General features: G+C 41.0%; 1 pseudogene; it reads right to left on the minus strand.

Annotated features, from left to right (window-relative positions):
* Nucleotides 1-210: 210 nt before the first annotated feature.
* On the minus strand, nucleotides 211-1,085 carry LOC124972651 (40S ribosomal protein SA-like; annotated as a pseudogene).
* Nucleotides 1,086-12,406: the final 11,321 nt, after the last annotated feature.

A 12,406-nucleotide genomic window follows, 5' to 3' on the forward strand; every position in this document is an offset into this window, starting at 1 on the left:
TAAATTGCTGAGAATGGCTTTGAACTCTCAATCCTCCTGCCTCAGCCTCCTGAGCCACAGAGATTACAGGCATGTGCCAGTGCCCCTGGCTCGAGGGTTGTTTTACCACTGAGTTACATCCCCATTTCCTTTTTTGTTTTTTAGAAACTGGTGTTTATTTTCCATAACCTTATATCCATTTTGCTTATTAAGTGTCTGCAGAAGAACAGCTCAAGACCATTCTGTGGTTGTTCCTACCCACTCAGTGGCCTGAGCAGTGGGAGCTGAGACCAGTCTTCAGTGGCTGGTGGGGCACTCCAGTCTTTGGTAGGGAACTGCTGGATAGGCACAGAGGGCACCTACACACCTTCAGACAAATCTGCAACCTCAGGTTGAGTAGCCGTGAACTCAGGAGCTGGTGCAGTCTATTCACCCTGAAATTCCTCCTTGGTCACAGCTTTTTCAGCAGCAGTCTGTTCTTCCTTTTCTGTCTCTTCAGGATCTCTGTAGAAGATCAGACATGACCTCCCATGGGTGTTCACGGGAAATGGTGCCACACATAGCTAGAACTTCTCAGGCCAACATCTACCACATCAGACCCACAAAATGAGCTCCCTTGTTGTTGCACGGAATAGCAACGTCCACATAGCGTGGAGGAGATTCTGTGTTACACAGAGGAATGGTGGGCAGATTGATGCTTCTGTAAGAGGCGGGTAGTCAGGCCTGGGATCAGTAACCACCGGAAGACAAGGCTCCCGGAAGGCTGCCTGGATCTGGTTAGTGAAGGTTCCAGGAGTGAAGCGGCCAGCAATAGGAGTGGCTCCGGTGACAGCAGCAAACTTCAGCACAGCCCACTGACCAGTGTTCCTAGAGGATATGACATTGACATTGGCAGGGTTTTCTATGGCAACAATGGCATGAGCTGCCAGAAAAAGCTTCTCCCAGGTTTTCTTCAGATTTATGATGTATATGCCATCACTTTTCCTTTTGTAGATATATTGTTCCATCTGGAAATCAAGGTTGGTGCCACCTAAGTGGGTTCTTGCTGCACGGAATTTGAGGGCATCCTCTTCCTTCATTTGAAGGACATCAAGGACTCTGGACATTGTGACAGTTTCCCTTTAAGTTACAATGGGAATCAAGAACAATACTGTATGGAATCCTCCCTGGGTAGTGTAGAAAAGCACTCCCTAATTCTTTTTATTTTTTATTTAAAGACAGACTCTCACTAAGTTGCTGAATGTGGCCTCCAATTTGCAATCTTCTGGCCTCAACCTACCAAATCACAGGGATTATAGGTGTGTGCCACTGCACCTGGCATTCAAGACCCTTATATGTAATGACATGAGAGGGGCTGTGGGTGTAGCTTAGTGGTACAGGATACAATAGACCCTGTGTTTAATCCCCAATACCAAAAAGAAAAGAAATAAAATGGCATATTCATTATATATAACCTACTCACATCCTCCCCTATATTCATATTTATTTATTTGTGGTACTAGAGATTGAAACTAGAGGCATGCAACCACAGGATTAGATCCCCAGGTTTTAAAATCTTTATTTAAGTAAGGGTCTCACTAAGTTGCTCAGGCTGGGTTTGAACTTGCAATCCTCCTGCCTCGGCCTCCTGAGTTGCTTCGGTTACAGGCATGTGCCACCATGCTTGCTTCCTCCCCTATACTTTAAATCATCTCTAGATTACTCATACCTAATACAATGTAAATGCTATGTAAATAGTTGTCCTATATTGTTTAGGAAATAATGGCAAGAAAAAAGTCTGTACATGTTTAGTACAAATGCAATTTTTCCCTAAATATTTTCAATTCACAGTTTGTTAAATTCATAGATGTAAAACCTGTGGGTGTGAAGGGCCAATTGTAACTGTCTCTTCAACTTTGTCACACATGTGAGAGCCTCACATTCAAGGGGGCTAGAATGGGTTAAGAAAGGAATTGAGTAGGGCATGGTGGTTCACACCTGTACTCCCAGTTTCTCAGGAGGCTGAGGCAGGAGGATCACAAGTTTAAAGTCAGCTCAGCAACTTGGGGAAACTCTGTTTCAAATTAAAAAAAGAAAAAAGAAAAGTGCTGGAGATGTAGCTCAGTGGTAGAGAGTGTTCTGTACTACTACTGAGTATTCAGTCCCTAGTACTGAGAGAGAGAGAGAGAGACAGACAGACAGACAGACAGACACAGAGATTGTTTGCTGCAACCCAACCCCAAACTTACATACTCACTGCAAAATATATTGGTGTTTAATTAGGTCAATTTCATTCTGCATTTCCTCCCTTTCTCTGTCTCACCTCCCTCCCCCTCAGTCTCCTTTCTCTACTCCACTGACCTCCCCTCTATTTTTGTGGGATTCACCCCCACTAAAATCAGCATACTCTTGTGATACAGCCACATCAATGTTTATAGCAGTACAGTCCAAAATAACTGAATTATGCAACCAGCCCAGGTGTTTGTCAACAGATGAATGGATAAAGAAAATGTGAGCTGGGCATGGTGGCTCATACCTGTAATTCCAGCAACTTGGAAGCTGAGGCAGGAGGATCGAGAGTTCAAACCAGCCTCAGCAACTTAGCAAGGTGCTAAGCAACCGTGAGATCCTGTTTGCAAATAAAATACAAAAAAGGGCTGGGGATGTGGCTCAGTGATTAAGCACCCCTGGGTTCAATCTCTGGTAAAAAAGAAAGAAAGAAAGAAAGAAAGAAAGAAAGAAAGAAAGAAAGAAAGAAAGAAAGAAAGAGAGAGAGAGAGAGAGAGAGAGAGAGAGAGAAAGGAAGGAAGGAAGGAAGGAAGGAAGGAAGGAAGGAAGGAAGGAAGGAAGGAAGGAAGGAAGGAAGGAAGAAAGAAAGAAAGAAAATGTGGTATGTATACATAATGGAGTTCTACTCAGCCATAAAATGAGTGAAATTATGGTATTTGCTGGTAAATGGATGGTAAATGGATGGAAATGGAGAACATCATGCTAAGTGAAATAAGCTAGACTCAGAAAATCAAGGGTCAAACCTTTTCTCTCATATGTGGATGCTAGAGCAAAGTGAAGGGAAAAGGGGGCATATGAATATATGTACTGAATTTCACTGTTATGTATTTAAAAGAACAATAAATAAATAGAAGGAAGACCAGAGTGAGGGGAGAGGGGAGGGAGAAAGGGAGGAAGCACTGGGAACTGAAATGAAGCAAATTATATTCCATGCATTTATGATTATGTCAAAATGAATTTCACTATTATAATTAAAAATGCACTAATAAAAACCTTTAAAAAAAACAAAATATATGAGTACTCAAATTGGCGACCGTGCTGCCTCATGTCCCTCTTTGGGGAGGCATCTATAAATAAGGGGTTTGAATTAACTTCCAAAAGGTGCTTTTATTTTTTTATTTTTTGCAGTGTGAGAATCCAACCCAGGGCCTTGTGCTTTCATGCACTCTACCGCTGAGCTACACACCCAGCCCTGAAGTTACCTTCTTTATTCTGCTATGAGTCTTGCTATGATGCCCAGGCTGGCCTCAAACTCCTTGGTTCAGGTGATCCTCCTGCCTCAGCCTCCCAAGTAGTTGGGACTACAGGCACACACCACCATACCTGGCTTTTGCACCTATGTATTTTAATCATTTGCTGCCTGTTTTAGTCAGCCTTTTTTCTGTTGTGACCAAGAGACCTGAGAAGCACAATTAGAGGTGTTTATTTGGGGGCTTAACAGTTTCAGAGATCTCAGCTCAAAGATGGAGACTCCATTGTTCTGGGCCCTGAGGTGTGGCAGAACATCATGGCAGAAGAGTGTGGCAGAGAAAAAAAGTGGCTCAGAACCTGGCACCTCAGAGAGAGGGCTCCTCTCAATAAGGACAAAATATATACCCCAATGGCACACCCCCAGTGACCCACCTCCTCAGCCACATTCTACCTGCCTACAGTTACCATACTGATTAGGTTAAGGTTCTCATGACCCAATCACTTCACCTTTGAAATTTCTTGCCTTACACATGAGCTTTGGAGGGATACCTCATATCTAAACCATAACACTGAGAATTAGATCTGGTTATTATAAAGTTATCAGTACCGTAATGCAAATTAACATTAATTTAATCAACTAATGATTCATAATTATGATTAATAATGTAATGGATCTTGTTATATTGTATTGTGCAAGTTATTATTATGAGGTTATTATGATATTAATTTGGATTTTGTGATTCTCCCTCCAGCCTTGCCTCTCACAACTCTTTCTCCCTCGTCTTCCCTTGCCATTATTTGTCACATACACACACCACCCCAGATTTTCTCATTTTCTGCTCTCTCTTCCTGGAAAATCTTTTTCTCCATATTTTCTGATCCCTCTCTTTCCCCTTTTTGTCTTTCTGAGATCCTACCCAAACCCTCCCCCAGATTAATGTAGATGGCCCTTCTGTGGGCCCCCAGAGCACCCTGTGCTTCCCTGCTCAGAACCACATTGTAATCATTTACATATTGGACTCCTGGAATTCGATCAACGGTTTGATAAGCAGCTAGTGCCTTTTTTTTTATAGATAGGGTCACATTATGTTGCCCAGACTGGCTTCAAACTCCCCAGCTCAAGCAATCCTCTCGCCTCAGCTTCTTGAGTAGGTGGGACTACAGGCATACCAAGCTAGGAGCCCTATGTCTTTTTTGTCACTATATCCCAAGTTCTTAGCACCCTGCTGGCTCCATAGTCATTATTCAATAAATGTTGTCCTGCCTATAATCCCAGCTACTCAGGAGATGGAGGCAGGAGGATTGCAAGTTTGTGGCCAGCTTCAGGAATTTAGCAAGACTCTGCTCAAAGTAAAACCTAAAAAGGGGTTGAGGTTGTAGCTCAGTGGTAAAGTACCCTCTGTGTTCAATCTCTAGTACCATAAAACAAACAAACAAACAAACAAGAGATTCACCTGGCAACGATCAGCACTCCCTGTAACCTACTTCCTTTCAGGGTGTCCTACCCACCCCTACCATTCCAAGGAGGCAAACTTCTTAGAAGCCAAAAGCTGCTGAGCGCAGAATGAGAATGAACAAAAATGTATGGACTGGCTAGCTGATCACTATGAGAACTTTCTCTGTGTGCCCTAGAAGTATTTCTGTCCTTGAGTTCATATTTGGCTCACCCACTGTGGGCTGGTGGAGGAGTGTGTGTGAGGGGTTGTTGCTGTTGATATTGTTGTTCTCTATAACATGGCAAATAAGCCTCAATCCCCTGGGGGTCCTTATGGAGATACAGTGAGGAAACACATGGAGGTTTTTTGTAAACAGAAAAGGGCTGCATGTAGCACTTAATGATGATCACAGAAAAGGTATTGCTCTTTGGCTCAACTCTTTTCAAGACCCCATGCAGAGAAGGGCCCTCCTGTTTATACTGCATTACCTCTTGCAATCAGGTTACAATTGATTGACATTATCACTTTCTTTATATCTGGCAGATTCCCCGCCTGCAGCAACACGTTGGTCGCCATAGAGACCTGAGGAGCCCCCTTGTCTCACTGGTATCATATTTACAAATGAATCCTTAAAGTGGATTATTTTGCAGATGGCTGATCTCATCTATTCAATGCTGATTCTATTAGTTCCAATTTCAGAATGTGACATTTTCTGACTTTGTTCCCTTAAGCACAAACAAAAGTATGGATTTTTGTTTTTGCTTTCAGAAGTAAATAAGTGCTGCATATGCTGGCAGAACAGTAAGGAAACCAGGCAGAAGGAAGAGAAGGTTTGTAGGGGAACTGCAGGATGTACCTCTTGTTCATTCATGTTTGGCAGTACACACATGTGCCAGTGGGTGGGTGAAGTGCTGGGGATAGAGCCATGAACAAGATTAGCCTTTTGGACCTCACAGTCTCCCTGGGGAGACAGACAATTAAATAGATAATTTTTTATGTATTTATTGGGGTACTGGGGATTGAACCCAGGACCTCACACATGCTAGGCAAGCACTCTACCAGTGAGCTATATCCCCAGCCTTTTTTTATTTTTAGACATGGTCTTGCTAACTGGTCTTGCTAAATTATCAAGATTTGCCTCAAATGTGGGATCCTTCCACCTCAACCTCTTGAGTAGCTGGAATTAGAGGCATGTGCCAATGGTGCCCAGCCTAAATAACCAATTTTAATATGGTGTGGCAAAATCTATGATGGGAAGAACAGAGAAACTGTGCATGGGCTCCTAACTTCCCAGAGATTTTCCATAGGAAGCAACATCTCAGCTGAGATCTGAAGGACCAGTGAGAGTCAATCAGAAAAACAAATTAGGAGAGAGAGAATAAGCAGGGAGCAGAATGAAAAGAAAATGTTCTGGGAGGGAAAAATAGTGTCCAAAGAATCTGAAGAGAGAAGAGAACTGGGTGAATTTGAAATCCTAAAAGAAAATCAGAAACAATAAAAAGAAAAGAAAATCAGGAATAGAAGCACCATTCAGGCAGGATGAAGGAGGAAAATAATGAATTCTGTTTGGGATATGCTGAATTTGAGACACCTGGGGATCTTCCAAAAGGAGATGTCCAGGCGGCAATTGACCACATGTGTCTGACATCCAAGAAAGAAGACAGTATGGGCAACAAGGAATTGGGAGTTGGGAGTTACTGTGTTGTCCTTTCATTGAGAATGTATCTTAGGACCACCACGGGGAAGGCTTGCAAGAAGTCACTTTGAACAAAAGATTTTAAAGAGAAAGTGACACAATTCAAGCAGTGTTCTGGGAATTGGGCATTAGTGGGTGAAAGAGAGACTGGGATGGGAGCAGAGGAAATAGCCCCCCAACAGAGGTTGCTGAAGCAGGTGGAGAAGGAAGACCCATGAGGGGTACTGAGGCAGCATATTCCGTAGGACCAGGACAGCTTTCTGGGCCAAGAAGTCTGACACACAGTGGTGTACTGTAACTGACTTGTCCAGCTTGCCAGAGCCAGTTGTTAAATTTTCAGGAATTTTCTGAGCCATTTGTTAAAAACAGCCATTATTAAAAACAAAACAAAAAATTAAAACTATATTTAAAATGTTTAATCTAAACACTTTCAATGAAGTAAGTTATATTAGATACAAACATAATAAACACTAAAAGTCCATTACTTCCTTGGGCTGAGGGTATGCCTCAGTGGTAGAGTGAGTGCTTAATATGCACAAAGCCCTGGGTTCAATTCCCAGCATCAAAAAAAATTATTTAAAGAAAAAAATACCTCATTAATTCCTAATTATCTTAGTATATTTTACTATTTTTTATGTCCTTGAGAATACTCACAATTATATCTGCATGTTGGAAATGCTGTATAATGGTGTGCTACAGTACATCTCTTCCCAACTCCCTATTCAATGACATTATGTCAGTTACTTCAAATCAGCCACAGAAATTAGCAAACACTACAAATCAGGGCTTGGTTAATTGTTTTGCAGATAGAAGTGATGGAGAAAATGTTTAAAATGGAAGATTACTGCCAGGTATCATGGTGCATGCCTGTAATTCCATCTATTTGGGAGGCTGAGGCAGGAGTATAGCAATTTAGGGAGACCCTGTCTCAAAACAAAAAATAAAAATGACTAGGGGGATGGGTAGCTCAGTGATAGACCATCCCTGGGTTCAATTCCCAGTGCCATACACAAAAAGGATGCAGATTAAGGGGTTGAGGGTATAGCTCAGTGGTAGAGTGCTTGCATGCCCAAGGCTCTGGGTTAGATCCCCAGTACCTCAAAAGAAAATTTAAAAAGAAAGGAAAAAATTTCAGATTAAATTTAGAAATGGCTGAGGGCAGTGGCACATGCTTTTTATCCAAGTTACCCAGAAGGGTGAATCAGAAGGATGGCAAGTTTGAGGCTACCTTGGTGAATTAGCAAGATCCTGTCTCAAAATTAAAAAATAAAATATGCTGGGGATCTATCTCACTGGCAAAGCACCCCTGGGTTTACTTCCCATTATCCCCCCAAAAAGTGTATTGTGATTGTAACCATTACAATATTCACAGTACAAAAAAATTAAGGAAATATTCTTTCATCATTCAAAAACTATGATCCAAATCATCAAAGAAGTTATTCATGTTAACAAACAAGTGATGTTCCAACATACATACCTTTATTGTTTCACTTTTGTTTAATTTGTTAATGTAAACAAAAATATTATTCAACACCCAAACTAAAATTCCTTTGTTAACTGCAGACATAACCATAGATTGACTGTGGATACAAGAGTTTGGCAAAAACCAATGAAAGTATTTGGTAAGAATCAACTGGTTCTATGCAAAATCTCAATAAAGAATATTGTATACTTTATTTTTATTTGTAAATTGTCATACATATTTTATATTGGCAAAATTTATAATAAGTTTATGTTCATATATACATACTATATACATACACACATTTTGTTATGAATCAGTCAGTTAAACATTTACCACCACACCACATGCTGACCATTGTTAGAAAACCTAGGAAAAATGCATGAGCATGTTCATAGGAAAGCCCTGGGAATGAGATGAAAGGCCACTGACTCTTGGGACATTTCTTTCTTTTTTTTAGAGGATGGTGCTGGGGCTGGAACCCAGGCCCTTGCACATGTCAGGCAAATGCTCTACCACTGAGCTACACCCCACTGCCAGCCCTCTTCTTTTTTCTTTTCTCTTTTTTGGGGGGATGAGTACTGAGGTGCTTTGCCACTGAGCTACATTCCCAGTCCTTATTTATTTGTCTAATTTAAGTATTTTTTTAGTTGAAGTTGTCAATAGACCTTTATTTTATTTATTTATTTTTATGTGGTGCTGAGGATTGAACCCAGTGCCTCGCACATGCTAGGCCAGCACTCTACCACTGAGCTACAAACCCAGTCCCCCTTTCTAATATTTATTTTGAGACAGGGTCTTACTAAGTTACTTAGGGCCTTGCTAAATTGCTGAGGCTGGCCTTGAACTTGCAATTTTTCTGCCTCAGCCTCTGGAGTCACTGGGATTACAGATGTGCACTACCATGCCCAGTCCAAGCTCTCTCCTTTTGGTTATTATTATTATTGTTAATAAAAACTATTGTCTCTTAGGAATACTTTTTTTTTTTTTTGTTACTGGGGATTGAACCCAGGGTTGCTTTACCACTGAGCCACATCCCCAGGCCTTTTCCTTTTTTTAATTTTGAGGCAGGGTCTTGAAAAGTTGATGAGACTGTGCTTGACCTTATGATTCTCTGGCTCAATCTCCCCAGTCTCTGGGATTACAGGCAGGTGCCCCTGTGCCTGACCCTTGGGAATATTCTTTGTTATTATTATTGTTTATTGTGCAGACTACAACATTCGCAGAAATCAAAATGGTAGAGAAAATTTACCCAGAAACTCCTGCCTGTGCAAACCAAATCTTTCATTTTTTGCTACTCCCATTAGGCTGTAGGATTGATCTTCATGTTTGGGGAGTTTTTGAGGCTTAAAAACCTGAGGCGGATGAGGAGATTTCTGATTCAGGATGGGAAATTCGTATAAGAAAAGATAGCATCTCTCTTGGATATCTAGTTTATACTCAAGGTAACATGGAAATTGACTCCTTGGGTAAAGTTCCTAAACCCCAGCACTTACCTCTTGGCACTAGGAACCCAACTCAATGTCATCATGTCTGCAACTTTTTTTTTTCAGTACTGGGCATTGAATCCAGGTGTACTCTACCACTGAGCTACATACCCAGCCATTTCTATTTTTTACTTTGAGAGTTGTACTATGTTGGCCAGGCTAGTCTTGAACTTGTGATCCTCCTGCCTCAGCCTCCTGGGAAACACCAGAGTGTGCCATTGCACACAGATGAAATTTGCTTTCAGAGAGTTTAGAAATAGGTATGTGAGTATGTGTGTTTGTGTGTGTGTGTGTGTGTTTACATATAAACAGTTTCAACTTATAATGGTTTGATTAATGATTCTTCAACTTTATGATGCTGTGTAAGCAGTGTGCATTCAGTAGAAGCCATACTTCAGGATTGGGTATAGTTGGTGGCAGAATGCCTGCTTAACATGCCAGAGGCTCTGGGTTCTATCCCCAACACCAAAAAGCAAAACAAAACAAAAAACCCAAAACCAAAAAAATAAACCCCAACTGTACTTTGAATTTTGAGTCCTGCTCTTTCCCTGGGCTGGAAATATGTGGTAGAATGCTGGACAGTTGCAGTGAGCCACAACTCCCAGTCAGCCATGTACATGTTCACAAGGGGGAAACACCTATGACTTTACAGTGTGCTGCACTGCATTGCTAAGCTATGATATTCAGTAGGTTAGGCATATTAAAACACATTTTCATTTTGTAATCTTTTCAACTTACAATTGATACCAGCCGTACCAGCCTTCTTGCTGTTTCTTTTTTGAGATGGGGTATACAAGTCATTTTGTTGGAAATGTGTAGTTTATTCTAATGATATAGGCCTCATCGCCCAAGTCCGTTAATACAACCTGGTATTAGGATGGAAATCATCTCCACGTTAGAGCTATTTGCTTTTTAAAAAAAATCCCCAGCCAGGTGCAATAGTATGTATCTATATTCCCAGCTACTCTGGAAGCTGAGTCGGAAGCATCATTTGAACCAAGGAATTCTAGACCAGCCTGAGCAACACAGCAAGACCCTGTCTCAAAAAAGAAATGGCAAGGAGGTCAGTGTGGCTAGAATGGATTGAGCCAGGATGAGTGGAAGGAGATGAGGCCAGAGGATAGATTGTGAAGGTCTCACAGATCCTTGTGGCTTTTGATCTGAGTGAGATAGATGGGAGCCATCTGTGGGCTGAGAGAGGTGTGATCTAACCTGACTTAAACACTTTAAACAGGATCTCTCTGGCTGCTGGGTTGAAACCAAAGGAGGCAAGAAAATGGAAGCCATGAGATAGTTATAGGCTTGTGCCATCCGTAGTCTAGAATGTAGGCAAGAGTTGTTAGTGACTCTTAGCCATTCCACAATGCATACGTACATGAAAACATGTTATATGCCATAAATACATGCAATTTTAATTTGTCAATTAAAAAGAAAAAGAACTGTTGGTGAATAAGTTCAGGGTGGTATCAAAGAAGGTAAGAAGTTGTCTAATACTATTTGGGAGAAGGGCAGACACTGTTCTATTTAGATGTTGCTTTGTAAAGTATATTATGAAAAACCTCAAATATGCAGCAGTACAGAGTACTATAAACCCCCTGTACCCATCACCCACCTTTCATATTATCAGTTCATGGCTAGTCTTATTTCATCTATACCCACACCCACTTTCTCATCTACTAGATAATTTTATTTATTTATCTACTTTTTTATATTTTGCAGGCTGGAGATCCAATCCAGGGCCTCACACATACTAGGAAAGCATTCTACCACTTAACTATATCCTCAACCCCTCAAGAGATTACTTGAAAACAAATGACAGCTTGTTATTTCTTCTGCAAATCCTTCAGTATGTATCTCTTAAAGGAAAGGAGTCTTTAAAAATATATAGCTATAATATGATTATCTCACTAAAAATGAATAATTATTTCTAAATATCATCAAATATGAATTCTGGACATATTTTGCAGTTACAGCTGCCAGAATTTTCTCATAGAATTATACGTGGAGTATAAGAAATGAATCAAGGATATATGCGAGTCTTATTTTTGATACCAGGTATTGAACTCAGGGGCATTCAACCACTGAGCCACATCCCCAGCCCTATTTTGTATTTTATTTAGAGACAGGGTCTCACTGAGTTGCTTAGGACCTCACTGTTTCTGAGGCTGGCTTTGAATTCTCGATTCTCCTGCCTCCTCCTCCTAAATCGCTGGGATTATAGGCGTGCACCACTGTACCTGGCTCAAAGCTTTTGATCTGAATAACGACTGGTAAAGTGGATTTGCCAGGGAAGACTATGGGTAGACTAATCAACATGGGGCAGGGGATAGGGGTGAATATCACTTTCTGTAATTGATCTAGCAAAAATAAAACAGGATATTGGGCCTCAAAAAGCCAAAATGAAGGACTGGGGGACTAACCCATATAACATGTTCCTAGCATGTCCAATGCCCTGGGTTCAATTTGTAGCAACAAAAGAAAAAAAAATCAAAATGGTTCTGTAAACTATAAAATACTACGTAAGTCCAAATGTTCATTTTGTTCTTACTCTTACTCAGCTGTGCTGCCATGCTGCTCTCTGACTAGGGTGTGAGGCCCTGCCTGCTGGAGGTACAGGGACATAAAGCAAACCTCATAAAGTTCGGCTTGCTTCATTCTGTTTCATCTCAGAACCATTTGTTTGCCTCCCTGCTGAGACGATCTTCAAGGTTCCCTCCAGGTCTAAGATTTTATGAATTGACTTGAAAGACATACAGACACAAGCCATTTTGTTTGGAAACCTATAGTTTATTCTAATGATATAGACCCCATTACCTAAATCCATTAATACAACCTAGTATTAGAATGGAAATAATTCCCACATTGGGGCTAGTTGCTAATTTAAAAA

Source organism: Sciurus carolinensis, chromosome X, assembly GCF_902686445.1.
Source record: "Sciurus carolinensis chromosome X, mSciCar1.2, whole genome shotgun sequence".
NCBI lineage: Eukaryota > Metazoa > Chordata > Mammalia > Rodentia > Sciuridae > Sciurus > Sciurus carolinensis.